The following is a 12,586-nucleotide window of genomic DNA, read 5'->3' on the forward strand; positions in this document are numbered from 1 at the left end:
GATTAAATTAGGGGTTAATAATATTAATATAGCTGGCGGCGGTATAGAGGGATTAGATTAGGGGTTAATAATTTTTATATAGGTGGCGGCGGTGTAAGGGGTCAGATTAGGGGATAGATAAGGTAGATGGCGGCGGTTTTAGGGGCTCACAGTAGGGGGTTAGTTTATGTAGATGGCGGCGGGGTCCGGGAGCGGCGGTTTAGGGGTTAATAACTTTATTAGGGATTTCTGGGGGGGGGGGGATCGCGGTTGACAGGTAGATAGACATTGCGCATGCGTTAGGTGTTAGGTTTTATTTAGCAGATCGCGGGTGACAGGTAGATAGACATTGCGCATGCATTAGGTGTTAGGTTTATTTTCTAGCTAGTTTAGGGAGTTACGGGGCTCCAATAGTCAGCGTAAGGCTTCTTACGGCTGCTTTTTGTGGCGAGGTGAAAATGGAGTAAGATTTCTCCATTTTCGCCACGTAAGTTCTTACGCTGCATATTGGATACCAAACTGCGCTGGTTTGGTATACCTGCCTATGGCCCAAAAAACTACGGGCGACGGCAGAAATATACGCGCGTAACTTCTAGGTTACGCCGTATATGTGATACCAAACCAGCGTAAATATTGGCGTCGCCGGCTTTTGCGGGCGGCGATTTTTATCGGATCGACCCCCAAATCACTAAGAATAAGGGCCCCATAACCTATGCTACATGATATGGAAGTCATTTTCTATCTTTAAAGGTCATATCTTTTAAATGGAAAACTCATTTTGCTTCTAATTTTCAATGGAATTGCTTAATTAAATTGGCTACATAGTTTTCAGATCCCTCAGATTGAAAAAAAATGTTACTCAACACTATTCTGTGAGACAATATTGTCAAACGAACAGTTAAAATGATTCCTTTGTACTGAATAAAAATATAATGGAGAGATAGATCTAGGAGTTCCTGTAAGCATTTGGTAAAAGTGATACCAAGCAGCACACAGTTACTTTCACGCAAAAAAAAAGCCATTTTTAAAAAACATTTTTCTCATAGGTTAAATAGTTGTGCTTCTTTATGCTAACTACAGAATTTTATTGATAACAAATTGTTATTTATCATTAATTTCATATTTTAACAATAGTTTCTGAATACTTATAACATATAATACATGTTTATATAAGCATATCTTATGTTAAGGGATCCTGTTCAAAATCCATTGAGCCTTGGTTTCCCGATCTTTACAGTCAAATTGTTAGTGGGTTTTCCTCCAATTAAATGGACATTAAACACTATGGGCCAGATTACAAGTAGAACACTAATTAACCCTCCCGCTCAAGCGTTAATTGCACTAGATGTAAGTTTTTCTGTGTTCATTGGGTTGTGCGGATAGTACGAGCTGAAAGTAAACTGTTTTAGTTTGAGTGTTTGCCCAACAGTTTCCCCAATAAAGGTCAAGGGAGAAAAAAAAAATGAAAAAAACCTAACACCCTACTCTCATGCAAACAAGATTGCATATTCTCATGTGTGCTAACCCGACATGAAAATATGAATATTTCACATTCCAATATTCTGCACATAGAGGAATATTTTCTATTTATTCATAAATAAATATTTCTAAGTATATCTGTTTTTTGGTACACTGATGAAACGGTTTGCAATATTGGGGTAATATTGTTAACCCCTTAATCCACCTACTACAACAACTGTTGTGTTGTGTAGTTTTATTTTTGCTTTTAATACATTTTGTATTTTATTATAAATACTTTGAGTGGATTTTTCTACCTACCTACTGCCTGTGCTGACTCTCAAGAATTTCTCCGGATTTCTAGTGCAGTCTTATTTTGGATTTCTGCTCCGACAACATCAAGAGATCAGATTTGGGGTGAGCTGTTACACCTGCCTAAAATTTGCAGCTTGTTCCTACCAGCACATAAGTGTGCTCCTGGAGTATGTGAGTACCCATCTGTATCACTGAAGAAGTATTATTGGTTATATTGTTAATGGTCTGCACATATAGTGCTTTCTTTTTCTGTGTCTTTTCCTTCCAGCATCATAAGCACTGGTTGAAGGTTGAGCTGTCACACCTTTATAATTCTGCAGCCTGTCCCTACTAGCACATAGGTGTGCTCCTGGAGTATGTGAGTACTCATTTGGCTCTATGACTGTTTGTTTTGCATCTTTTCAACTGATGATACCACACATGAGGCGCCCCTCTATTCTCTTTTATTTCTTGTAGTTGTACCCGGACCAGTTGACGGCGAGGAGGAGGCAGCCATCACAAGATTTTTTTCCATCACACTTTTGAGAAAAATACTTTTTTTCAAATTGAAAAATTCATATTCATCTGTACATATAGATTATTATTGATTGCATTGTTATGCCTATAGCGCCCCCTTTTGTTTGATACTTTGTCAACATTTTCCTATACTCATATTAACACTGTCTTGTAAAAGTTATTTAAAAAAATATTGCAAAAAAAAGTTATAAGAGCTCAAAGATTGGAGATCTTGGGTGTTAAAAAAAAAGGCTGGCAAATGGCTTTAACATCAAGACACATGTATATACATGGCTAAAGTTTTATATATATATATATATATATATATATATATATATATATATATATATATGTTTATATATATGAAAATATATGTTAATGTATTTATATGTGTATATATGTATTGACATTCATATATACAGATATAAAAACATTAATATATACAGTATGTACACATATATAGACATATATACAATTGCATTATATCCCTTTGCCATTAAGTAGATGAAAACATGATAAAATATATTTATGCAATGTTCATATTTAATAAAGTGTTTAACTTTCGAATGCGAATATGCTATGTTGTTTGTGCGATGGGTGTTTGGGTTTTTTTCAACAATTTTCTTTTCTCCAGTTAGTTCTATGGAAAATGCGATAGCGTTTGCTCGATCTCAGGTGTTAGTTTTTTTTCCCCTATTGATTTCTATAGGGGAATAAATGCATGCGCCTGAAACTTAAGTTAGGTTTTTCTCGGTATTCGAGTTAACCCTAGCGGACAATACGTTTTTTTGGAACTTGTAATACGAACACAACCCGACAAGTGCAAAAATGAAAATACTAGCAGAGTTTTCTCAATCACAAAAAATAAAAATAAATAGCCCATTGGTGGCTATGAACATTCAACAAATAGATGGCGCTGTTCCACACCATGTCCCTGAATGTTCAACCATTAGATGGCACTGTGCCACATCATGCTGATGGAGATGATTGTAGTTACGTAATACTGTACAACCAATAGATAGAATTGTGCACACAAGGTCCCTGTGGATGATTGTGGTTCTGTCACAGTGCTCCCACTTTGTCCAATGGACCAGCAGATCAGGATTTCTAGTCCTGGTTGAAATTAAGATCAAACAAGAGTAGTTCCTTTTGGAAATGTGTGTCTTGCCTGGTTCTTTCATGGATTCCAGTGACAGAGTTTAAAGATCTGCTTTCTGGCCACACTGTTCCCTGGTTGTGGGGAACCTGTTACAGAGTCTGAGGACCTGTAGGTAAACAGCTGACCTTATAGCCAAAATCATCTTTGTGAAAACAGCATCTAGAACTATCCTGAGAGAGTCAAAAACATCTTTGTAAAGACGGCGTCGGGAGCTGGCATTGATACCTGCCTGGAGGATTGGTGTCTCTGATAATGGAGAAGAAGGGACAGAACACATTGCAGGACATGTGACCCCTGTATTGTTAGAGGCGGCATTGCACAAGCAGCAGCTTGTGTAATGATAAATGTGGGCGGCATATTGCTGTCCACTAGTCGTGATGCTGGACAGACAGGTTTGGAAATATTATTTTTTAAAATGAACCCACATAAAGTTGTTTGCAAAAAAACTCATACTTAGAAAAGTTGCAAAGTGATCACATAGTGATAGAAGAAGAGTGTACAATCTGCCCATCCTGACAACCTAAAAGATGCATTTAGGAATTTTAGCAGTTTTGTAGAAGTTACCAAATTGTAATAGATAAATATAAAAGTCACAACTAAGCGATCACCACGAAAAACATGATTTCAAACGTGATTTATAATTAGATATAAAAAATGAAATATAAAAACACACCATTTGTAGATGTTGGTGTTCTGAAGTGACTTCTACTGCAGATCTCCTTAGCTGCACATGATATCACATATTCATCACATCTACATATGTATATGCCTGTATACATATGTAAATGTGTGCCATGTTTACCTGTATACAGCCTCTACAATTGGAATGAATGTAGCTTTAATTAATCAATACCATGTAGGTTAATAAACATCTAGAATGTCTCCATGGCCATTTCAGAGTATTTAACATAGGTACAAGCTAATAGACTGTTTAAAAAAAGCTGTGAACTAGTGTTAAAGATGTTTAAAATGCCCTATCAAGAACTTACCAATATGTATGGGCGAACATGGTAAAAGTGCAATTCGTTTAGTAGAATGTATAGTCCTGTAGACATATGTTGTGGAAAATCAAATATTAATAATAACAAAAATCTATAAAAAATTGGTAATAATGTGATATGGAATACACACCTAGATTACAAGTTTGTGCGTTTATCTTTTAACGCTGGAAATATGGTATTTTCAGCATTAAAACAGCATGGCAGCCATTACAAGTCTTGTCGGTATAGGTGTTCCGCAAGCCTTTTAGCCTGTACCGCAACATCAGTAACGCACTCCTAAAAATGACTTTTTTTTCATGGGATTCCCAATGCGCCAGTATTACGAGTTTTGTGGTGAGGCTAAAAAGCGAGCGTTACAGCCTAAAATTACAAGATCTGTAACGCCATCTAAAGTAGCAAACACTATTTTAAAGTTTTTAACCCCTAATCTGCCGCTCCCGACATCGCCGCCACTAACATTTTTTATTAACCCCTATTCTGCTACTCCCCAACACCGTCAACACTATAATAAGCGTATTAACCCCTAAACTGCCGCCCTCCTGCATTGCAAACACTATTTAAATATTATTAACCCCTAATCTGCCATCCGCCGACATCCCCCCACTATACTAAAGTTATTAAGCCCTACACCGCCGCCACTATAATAAAACTATTAACCCCTAAACCGAAAGCCCCCACAATGACATATATTAATTAAACTATTAACCCCTAAACCAAAAGCCCCCCACATCGCAATAAACTAATTTAAACTAGTAACCCCTAAACCTAAGGCACCCCCCTAACTTTATATTAAAATTACAATTTTCTACCTTAAATCAAATTAAAATTTACCTGACAAAAAAAACAAACTAAGTTTAAACTAACAATTAAACTAATGTAATTATTAAACTAAAATTAAACTAACTACCAATTAAATAAAACTAAACTACACATTAAAAAAAATCCTAACACTAGTCTCTAAGTATCTAATTACAAAAAAGTTACAAAATATAACAAACACTAAATTACAAAAATTAAAAAACGAAATTATCCAAAATAAAAAAGAATTACACCTAATCTAAAAGCCCTATCAAAATAAAAAAGCCCACCCCAAATAAAAAAAAAACATAGCCTACACTAAACTACCAATGGACCTTAAAAGTGCCTTTTGTGGGGCATTGCCCCAAAGATATTAGCTCTTTTACCTGTAAAAAAAACACAAAGAACCCCCAAATTAAAAAAACTAATTCTAAAAAAACCTAAGCTACCCATTGCCCTGAAAATGGCATTTGTATGGGCATTGCCCTTAAAGGGCATTTAGCTCTTTTACTGCCCAGACCCTAAACTAAAAAAAAACCCACCCAAAAACCCCTAAAAAAGCCTAACATTAACCCCCTGATGATCCACTTACAGTTTTTGAAGTCCCGCTTGAACGATCTTCATCCCGAAGTTGAAGTCTTCATCCAGGCAGCAAGAAGTCTTCATCTAGGCGGCCTCTTCAATCTTTATCCCGGCTGACGTCCTGATCCAAGCAGCGAGAAGTCTTCATCCAGGTGGCCTTTTCAATCTTCATCCTGGCGGCATCTTCTATCTTGATCCTGGAAGCGAGGATCGGGTCCATCCTGAAGAAATCCGGCGCGGAGCATCCTCTTCATAAGGTCACTGATGTACACTGAATCTTCAATACAAGGGACGCGATTCAAGATGGCGTCCCTTGCATTCCTATTGGCTGAAAATTTTTAATCAGCCAATAGGAATTAGGGCTGCTAAAATCCTATTGGCTATTCGAATTAGATTAGGTGTAATTAGCTATTAGATTAGGTGTAATTCTTTTTTATTTTGGATAATTTTGTTTGTTATTTTCCGTAATTTAGTGTTTGTTATTTTTTGTAACTAAGTATTTTTTATTTTTTGTAATTAGATACTTTGTAATTTTTAGAGTAGTGTTATGATTTTTTTAATGTGTAGTTTAGTTTTATTTAATTGGTAGTTAGTTTAATTTTAGTTTAATAATTATATTAGATTTAGAGTTCTGCGTTAGCCGTCAAAACCAGCGTTAGAGGCTCCTAACGCTGGTTTTGGGCTACCGCTGGTATTTAGAGTCAGTCAGGAAAGGGTCTAACGCTCACTTTCCAGCCGCGATTTTTCCATACCGCAGATCCCCCCTACGCCATTTGCGTATCCTATCTTTTCAATGGGATCTTCCTAACGCTGGTATTTAGAGTCTTGGCTGAAGTGAGCGTTAGAAATCTAACGACAAAACTCCAGCCGCAGAAAAAAGTCAGGAATTAAGAGCTTTATGGGCTAACGCCGGTTCATAAAGCTCTTAACTACTGTGCTCTAAAGTACACTAACACCCATAAATTACCTATGTACCCCTAAACCGAGGTCCCCCCACATCGCCGCCACTCTATTAAAATTTTTAACCCCTAATCTGCCGACCGCACACCGCCGCCACCTACGTTATCCCTATGTACCCCTAATCTGCTGTCCCTAACACTGCCGACCCCTATATTATATTTATTAACCCCTAATCTGCTGCCCCAACGTCGCCTCCACCTACCTACAATTATTAACCCCTAATCTGCCGACCGGACCTCACCGCTACTATAATAAAGTTATTAACCCCTTATTCCGCCTCACTCCCGCCTCAATAACCCTATAATAAATAGTATTAACCCCTAATCTGCCCTCCCTAACATCGCTGACACCTAACTTCAAGTATTAACCCCTAATATGCCGACCGGACCTCACCGCTACTCTAATAAATTTATTAACCCCTAAAGCTAAGTCTAACCATAACACTAACACCCCCCAAAGTTAAATATAATTTAAATCTAGCTAAATAAATTAACTCTTATTAAATAAATTAATCCTATTTAAAGCTAAATACTTACCTGTAAAATAAACCCTAATATAGCTACAATATAAATTATAATTATATTGTAGCTATTTTAGGATTAATATTTATTTTACAGGCAACTTTGTATTTATTTTAACCAGGTACAATAGCTATTAAATAGTTCATAACTATTTAATAGTTACCTAGTTAAAATAATTACAAAATTACCTGTAAAATAAATCCTAACCTAAGTTACAATTAAACCTAACACTACACTATCAATAAATTAATTAAATAAAATACCTACAATTATCTACAATTAAACCTAACACTACACTATCAATAAATTAATTAAATACAATACCTACAAATAAATACAATTAAATAAACTAACTAAAGTACAAAAAATTAAAAAGAACTAAGTTACAAAAAATAAAAAAATATTTACAAACATTAGAAAAATATTACAACAATTTTAAACTAATTACACCTACTCTAAGCCCCCTAATAAAATAACAAAGCCCCCCAAAATAAAAAAAATGCCCTACCCTATTCTAAAATTAAAATAGAAAAGCTCTTTTACCTTACCAGCCCTGAAAAGGGCATTTTGCGGGGCATGCCCCAAAGAATTCAGCTCTTTTGCCTGGAGAAAAACCATACAATACCCCCCCAACATTACAACCCACCACCCACATACCCCTAATCTAACCCAAACCCCCCTTAAATAAACCTAACACTAAGCCCCTGAAGATCATCCTACCTTGAGTTGTCTTCAGCCAGCCGACCCACCGATGGAACCGAAGAGGAGATCCGGAGCGGCAGAAGTGATCCTCCATGGGGCGCTGAAGAAGTCTTCCATCCGATGAAGTCATCATCCAGGCGGCGCTGAAGAAATTTTCCATCCGGGCGATGTCATCTTCCAAGCGGCGCTGAAGAAGTCTTCCATCCGGGCAATGTCATCTTCCAAGCGGGGTCTTCAATCTTCTTCAGGATCCATCTTCATTCCGCCGACGCAGAACATCCTTCTTCCCCGACGGACTACCGACGAATGAAGGCTCCTTTAAGGGACGTCATCCAAAATGGCGTTCCTCGAATTCCAATTGGCTGATAGGATTCTATCAGCCAATCGGAATTAAGGTAGGAAAAATCTGATTGGCTGATTGAATCAGCCAATCAGATTCAAGTTCAATCCGATTGGCTGATCCAATCAGCCAATCAGATTGAGCTCGCATTCTATTGGCTGATCGGAACAGCCAATAGAATGCGAGCTCAATCTGATTGGCTGATTGGATCAGCCAATCGGATTGAACTTGAATCTGATTGGCTGATTTTCCTACCTTAATTCCAATTGGCCAATCGGAATTTGAGGGACGCCATCTTGGATGATGTCCCTTAAAGGAGCCTTCATTCATCTGTAGTCCATCGGGGAAGAAGGATGTTCTGCGTCGGCAGAATGAAGATGGATCCTGAAGAAGAAGATTGAAGACCCCGCATGGAAGATGACATCGCCCAGATGGAAGACTTCTTCAGCGCCGCTTGGAAGATGACATCGCCCGGATGGAAGATTTCTTCAGCGCCGTCTGGATGATGACTTCATCGGATGGAAGACTTCTTCAGCGCCCCTTGGAGGATCACTTCTGCCGCTCCGGATCTCCTCTTCGGTTCCATCGGTGGGTCGGCTGGCTGAAGACAACTCAAGGTAGGATGATCTTCAGGGGGGTAGTGTTAGGTTTTTTTAAGGGGGGTTTGGGTTAGATTAGGGGTATGTGGGTGGTGGGTTTTAATGTTGGGGGGTTGTATTTTTCTTTTACAGGCAAAAGAGCAGTTTTCTTTGGGGCATGCCCCGCAAAAGGCCCTTTTAAGGGCTGGTAAGGTAAAAGAGCTTTGAACTTTTTTAATTTAGAATAGGGTAGGGCATTTTCTTATTTTGGGGGGCTTTGTTATTTTATTAGGGGGCTTAGATTAGGTGTAATTAGCTTAAAATTGTTGTAATATTTTTAAAATGTTTGTAACTTATTTTTTTTATTTTTTGCAACTTAGCTTTTTTTATTTTTTGTACTTTAGTTAGTTTATGTTATTGTATTTAATTGTAGTTATTTGTAGGTAATTTATTTAATTAATTTAATGATAGTGTAGTGTTAAGTTTAATTGTAACTTAGGTTAGGATTTATTTTACAGGTAATTTTGTATTTCTTTTAGCTAGGTAGTTATTAAATAGTTAATAACTATTTAATAACTATTCTAACTAGCTAAAATAAATACCAAGTTACCTGTAAAATAAATATAAATCCTAAAATAGCTACAATGTAATTATTAATTACATTGTAGCTATCTTAGGGTTTATTTTACAGGTAAGTATTTAGTTTTAAATAGAAATAATTTATTAAAGTATAGTGTAGTGTTAAGTGTAGTGTTAGGTGTACAGGGAGTGCAGAATTATTAGGCAAATGAGTATTTTGACCACATCATCCTCTTTATGCATGTTGTCTTACTCCAAGCTGTATAGGCTCGAAAGCCTACTACCAATTAAGCATATTAGGTGATGTGCATCTCTGTAATGAGAAGGGGTGTTGTCTAATGACATCAACACCCTATATCAGGTGTGCATAATTATTAGGCAACTTCCTTTCCTTTGGCAAGATGGGTCAAAAGAAGGACTTGACAGGCTCAGAAAAGTCAAAAATAGTGAGATATCTTGCAGAGGGATGCAGCACTCTTAAAATTGCAAAGCTTCTGAAGCGTGATCATCGAACAATCAAGCGTTTCATTCAAAATAGTCAACAGGGTCGCAAGAAGCGTGTGGAAAACCAAGGCGCAAAATAACTGCCCATGAACTGAGAAAAGTCAAGCGTGCAGCTGCCAAGATGCCACTTGCCACCAGTTTGGCCATATTTCAGAGCAACATCACTGGAGTGCCCAAAAGCACAAGGTGTGCAATACTCAGAAACATGGCCAAGGTAAGAAAGGCTGAAAGACGACCACCACTGAACAAGACACACAAGCTGAAACGTCAAGACTGGGCCAATAAATATCTCAAGACTGATTTTTCTAAGGTTTTATGGACTGATGAAATGAGAGTGAGTCTTGATGGGCCAGATGGATGGGCCCGTGGCTGGATTGATAAAGGGCAGAGATCTCCAGTCCGTTTCAGATGCCAGCAAGGTGGAGGTGGAGTACTGGTTTGGGCTGGTATCATCAAAGATGAGCTTGTGGGGCCTTTTTCGGGTTGAGGATGGAGTCAAGCTCAACTCTCAGTCCTACTGCCAGTTTCTGGAAGACACCTTCTTCAAGCAGTGGTACAGGAAGAAGTCTGCATCCTTCAAGAAAAACATGATTTTCATGCAGGACAATGCTCCATCACACGCGTCCAAGTACTCCACAGCGTGGCTGGCAAGAAAGGGTATAAAAGAAGAAAATCTAATGACATGGCCTCCTTGTTCACCTGATCTGAACCCCATTGAGAACCTGTGGTCCATCATCAAATGTGAGATTTACAAGGAGGGAAAACAGTACACCTCTCTGAACAGTGTCTGCGAGGCTGTGGTTGCTGCTGCACGCAATGTTGATGGTGAACAGATCAAAACACTGACAGAATCCATGGATGGCAGGCTTTTGAGTGTCCTTGCAAAGAAAGGTGGCTATATTGGTCACTGATTTGTTTTTGTTTTGTTTTGGAATGTCAGAAATGTATATTTGTGAATGTTGAGATGTTATATTGGTTTCACTGGTAAAAATAAATAATTGAAATGGGTATATATTTGTTTTTTGTTAAGTTGCCTAATAATTATGCACAGTAATAGTCACCTGCACACACAGATATCCCCCTAAAATAGCTATAACTAAAAACAAACTAAAAACTACTTCTAAAACTATTCAGCTTTGATATTAATGAGTTTTTTTGGGTTCATTGAGAACATGGTTGTTGTTCAATAATAAAATTAATCCTCAAAAATACAACTTGCCTAATAATTCTGCACTCCCTGTAATTGTAACTTAGGTTAGTTTTTATTTTACAGGTAAATTTCTCTTTATTTTAGCTAGGTAGCTATTAAATAGTTAGTTACTATTTAATAGCTATTGTACCTAGTTAAAATAAATTGAAAGTTGCCTGTAAAATAAAAAAAAATCCTAAGATAGCTACAATATAATTATTATTTATATTTTAGCTATATTAGGGTTTATTTTACAGGTAAGTATTTAGCTTTAAATAGGAATAATTTATTTAATAAGAATTAATTTATTTCGTTAGATTTAAATTATATTTAACTTAGGGGGGTGTTAGTGTTAAGGTTAGACTTAGCTTTAGGGGTTAATAAATTTATTAGAGTAGCAGTGAGGTCCGGTCAGCATATTAGGGGTTAATACTTGAAGTTAGGCGATGTTAGGGAGGGCAGATTAGGGGTTAATACTATTTATTCTAGGGTTATTGAGGCGGGAGTGAGGCGGATTAGGGGTTAATAACTTTATTATAGTAGCGGTGAGGTCCGGTCGGCAGATTAGGGGTTAATAAGTGTAGGTAGGTGGAGGCGACATTGGGGGCGGCAGATTAGGGGTTAATAAATATAATATAGGGGTCGGCGGTGTTAGGGGCAGCAGATTAGGGGTTCATAGGGATAACGTAGGTTGCGGCGGTGTAGAGAGCTGCAGATTAGGGGTTAAAAAAATATGCAGGGGTCAGCGATAGCGGGGGCAGCAGATTAGGGCTTAATAAGTGTAATGTTAGGGGTGTTTAGACTCGGGGTACATGTTAGGGTGTTAGGTGCAGACTTAGGAAGTGTTTCCCCATAGGAAACAATGGGGCTGCGTTAGGAGCTGAACGCTGCTTTTTTGCAGGTGTTAGGTTTTTTTTCAGCTCAAACGGCCCCATTGTTTCCTATGGGGGAATCGTGCACGAGCACGTTTTTGAAGCTGGTCCCGTCCGTAAGCACCGCTAGTATTGAGAGTTGCAGTGGCGTTAAATATGCTATACGCTCCCTTTTTGGAGCCTACCGCAGCCCTTCTGTGAACTCTAAATACCAGCGGTATTTAAAGGGTGCGGGGGGAAAAAAAACATAATTTATGCTTACCTGATAAATTTATTTCTCTTGTAGTGTATCCAGTCCACGGATCATCCATTACTTATGGGATATTAACTCCTCCCCAACAGGAAGTGCAAGAGGATTCACCCAGCAGAGCTGCTATATAGCTCCTCCCCTAACTGCCATTACCAGTCATTCGACCAAAAACATGCAGAGAAAGGAAAACCATAGGGTGCAGTGGTGACTGTAGTTTAATGGAAAAATTACCTGCCTTAAAGTGACAGGGCGGGCCGTGGACTGGATACACTACAAGAGAAATAAATTTATCAGGTAAGCATAA

Source organism: Bombina bombina, chromosome 5 (assembly GCF_027579735.1).
Source record: "Bombina bombina isolate aBomBom1 chromosome 5, aBomBom1.pri, whole genome shotgun sequence".
Classification (NCBI taxonomy): Eukaryota; Metazoa; Chordata; class Amphibia; order Anura; family Bombinatoridae; genus Bombina; species Bombina bombina.